Source organism: Misgurnus anguillicaudatus, chromosome 5 (genome assembly GCF_027580225.2).
Source record: "Misgurnus anguillicaudatus chromosome 5, ASM2758022v2, whole genome shotgun sequence".
NCBI lineage: Eukaryota > Metazoa > Chordata > Actinopteri > Cypriniformes > Cobitidae > Misgurnus > Misgurnus anguillicaudatus.
Window position 1 is genome coordinate 28,549,680 of NC_073341.2, and position 4,203 is coordinate 28,553,882.

Here is a 4,203-nt window from a genome sequence, read left to right on the forward strand (position 1 = left end):
GTTATAAATGGCATTATAACACATAATTCATGACTGACTATAAGTATTTCTCCACAGAAACACACACAAAACTGTGTTTTTGACATGCATTGTCAGCACTGTGACGAGAAATACAATAAAATGTTCTGAACATGGTTCATGTAAGGAAACACTGATTACCTGAACCGTGAATTCACAAAATTATAATTTACAACAACATCAATATAAGCGCTTAAATCTTTATGACATTTTATTAACAAATATTTAAGTAGTTAAAGTTCTTATTCTGTGAAAAAGCTTAAAAAATCAAAATATTCAGGCACAAAAGATTGTGGGTATTCCTTACAACGTGGAAAAAATTGACGTTCATTTCACTTAAATGTTTTAGTTTAATGGATTTAATACGCTTAAGTTAAATGAACTCAGATTTTTTACTTGAACGTGCTAAAGTTTTTGATTACATAGCATTTATGCATTTGTGCAGTGACTATAAAACAGTTAAATAATACAAGAACATATATAATATGGCTTACTATTGTGTATTTATTATCATTTTGCTTAGGAAAATCTAGTTCTAAATAAATGTTAATATTATTATGTTGATTAAATTATTAAATTATGAGGGTTAATCTAACATATTTTACTACACCAAAAAATTTGTTTTTTTAGTGTGTTTTGAAGTTTGTATTTAAGTGATGTTGTGATTAAATTAATGCTAATGTGATTGCATTTAAATTTACTACACTTACTGTGTCAATTTAAAGTGATAGTTCAGTCAAAAATGAAAATCAGCATGATTTACTCACCCTCAAGCAATCCTCCACAATCTGAGGTTTATTAGAAATTAGAAAATGACCTGGCTGTTTCAAGCTTTATAATGGAAGAAAATGGTGCTTTTGAGTTGAAAGAATATTGATATTTTTCTTATAAAATCAAACTGATTACCCTCAGAATGCTGTTACACTGAAAAAATTATTCAATCAATTTACTACATTTCTTTAAAGTAAGTGGCTGCAATCAATTTATTTAAGCTACATTTAAAAAAAGTGTTTTGTTTTGTATTTCTAATTTTTTTGTTTAAATGTAGCTTAAATAAATGTATTGCGACCACGTACCTTAAAAAAATTGAGTAAAGTAAATGAATCATTTTTTTCAGTTTCCGGAGTCGTGTGGATTACTTTTGTCAATGGATGGAGTCTTTGGTTTTCAAATCAGAAGCACCATTCACTACCATTATAAAGCTTGAAACCGCCAAGACATTTTCATCTCCAAAACATAATCACATGCATTGCGGATGATTGAGAGTGAGTAAATCATGGGACAATTTTCATTTTTTGGTTAAACTATCCCTTTAAAGATGACGACTGCTGTTAGGTAGCAAAAATCATGTTGGCTCGTTTTCCTGAGAACACATTTACTTATATTGTGCTAGCAGTAAGGTCATGGGTTTGATTCCCAGGGAACACATAGACTATGAGAAAAAATGTATAGCTTGAATGTAGGGGAGAGCGGGGCACAACTTAATGCTTTTTGGCTTTGGCTCTATCATTCAAAAAATATTTAAGTTAGATAAATCATTTTTTACACAATCAACACACACATCTGTGCTACAAATGAACATTAAAGTTTACCGTTATCGTACTGTACAATTACACCGAAAGTGACAGGAGTGCAAATGTTACAACTTACCCCATAGGTGGGGTTCATTGTAACAAACAGGTTTGTAAAATTTGGTTAAAAGACAAATAAATCAATACAATTATGTCAGGATATTATTTATATATCTGCCTTAGATGAATGTGTGGATATCTATCCATCCGTGATCCTTCATCTAACCAATCTTGTATTATGCATCAATTCATATAAATAGATTTTTTGAAAGGGCTACACAATTAAGACTAAAAGTTATTTTCCCTGATATTAACACTTATCATTTTGATTAATAGTATTTACATTGTTTTTATTTCATTATCATTGTATACCTGAGGCTTAATTGTAACACTGCGTTACAACTAAGCCCGCTGTGTAAAAAAATGATTTCAATCCCAGCTATCAGTTACTAGAAGTTGTTGACATGTTTCAAAATGTTGCTATGTTTAAGGTAACAACACATTGATTAAAATAATATAAGGTTGGATTTGGTGACTTACACACCCAACTTAGAAATCGGGAAAAAAAAAACATAAGATGAACAAATTTACTTCCATGCCTCCAAAACACCCATTGTTCAATATTTTAACCAAAACACATTAAAACTATCACAAATTCACAGGAGATTATCTTCTGACAGTAAGAGAAAAAGACTGCTCGGCCCTGTGTAAATATGTAAAGTAGCTGCGTTAGTTTGTGCCCCGTTCACCCCTACTCTTAATTTGCTTTGGATAAAAGCATCTGACAAAAGCATAAACGCAAAAATACAAAAACACAATTATGGATCAAAGTGACAAATACTAAAACCAGGTCCAGTGACAAGACCGGTATGCAAGCATCCCATGAACTTGGAACTCTAATCCACTGTAAAAAAAATCTTTGTTGCACTTAAATTTTTTAAGTTTAATCAACTTGAATTTACAATTCATTTCAACTGTCTTGATTAGTGAGGAGTTTAGAAAGTTGAATTAGCTTAAGTTATTTCAACTTTATTTTTATCATTTATAGCAACTCCTAAGTAGGCTAGTCAAGAAAGTTAAAATTAATTGTAAATTTAAATTTAAGTTCTAACTAATGTACTGTTTCTATTGCTGTATATGATGCATAGGAAACAATCCACTCTTGGTAGGAGAATCACAAACACAAGTAAACGATAAGTGTCCTGTGTGTGTCATTCTCGGATGAGACTTAATGAGAAAGTACTAATATGACCTGAATGCCCCTCACTTCTGAACAGGACGTTGTCTCTCCTCGCCTTGTTATGGGACAATGTTTGTTTTGTTTCCGAGTTCTGAGAGAAGAGGCTGGGAGAGGGCGAAAGGGGTGGAGGGAGTCTGTGAGAGATTCAACACAGTTACCATGGCAACTAGTTTTGGCCCCTCGAGTAGACTAACATACAAATCAGAGACTGGATTGAGGTCCTGGGCACGAAGAACAACCGGACTCATGGACCACCGCGTATAGAGGACAGGAAATGCTGATGGGTTTCATTTTGATTCACTTCATCACTGTGCCAGTTTAAGGATAAAAACCCTTTCTCCATTGCGTTTTCACATCACACTTGTGTATTCAAGGCACATATCGAACTTAAACAAGAGTAAAAGCTGCAAATTGGGGTAAAGTGCCCTGGTGGCTAAAGGTTCCTACTTTGTGAGGACTCAGGACATCTCAACCCATTTTTTTACGTGTTGTTTGCCAAATCTCAGGGAACAGAATTGAACCTCAATGAACCCCTACAAACTACTTCAACTACATTGGATTGTGGGGAAATCAATCCAGAAACAAGTTATTAAAAAATATATATATATATATAAAATATCACGTCAAACTAAGATTGTACGATATTTTACTCATAATGATGCAGTCGTTTATTAGTTTTCACCCTCAGATGTTTCGCTTATCAAACTTTCCTAATTCTTAACATATACAATAAAATGCAGAAAGGGAAAGCATCAATGCTTTAATCTTACCTTCTTTGTGATGTTAAAAAAAAGCTATAAATTACGTCTAAACTTAATCTTTAAAAAGATGTGGCAGTGTGAACTGATGCAGGATTTGCCCAACTGGAGTTCGCGAACGCCTAGTGGTTCCTGAGGGAATTGCAGGGGTTCGTTGATGACGACAACAATTAATTGGTTACATGAAAATGTAAATTAATAGTTGTAAAATTAAAATCGAAATAAAATACATATTTTATTTGTGACAACACTACACTATATACGATTTTGTACCAGTCGAAAAAAACACACAAATAAATTCGTAACCATAACAAGGCAACTTGCTATTGATAAAAAAATTAAATGGATGAAAAATCAGTTTTTAACGTGCTATTTAGTTATTGGATTATTAACTTAAAATCTCAGAGGGTACTTTTTAGTAAATAATTTATGTCAAGGGGGTTCAGCTGGCAAAAAAATAGTTTGAACACCTTGTATTAGATCAAATAAGATCAAAGACTTTAAAGATTTTAAATAATCAACACTGCCCCCTGGTGGAATTAATTACTCGTTGCATTGGGATTAGCTTTTTTAATCTCGTTTCTAGCATCTATTAAAAAAGACAGCAAAACATAAA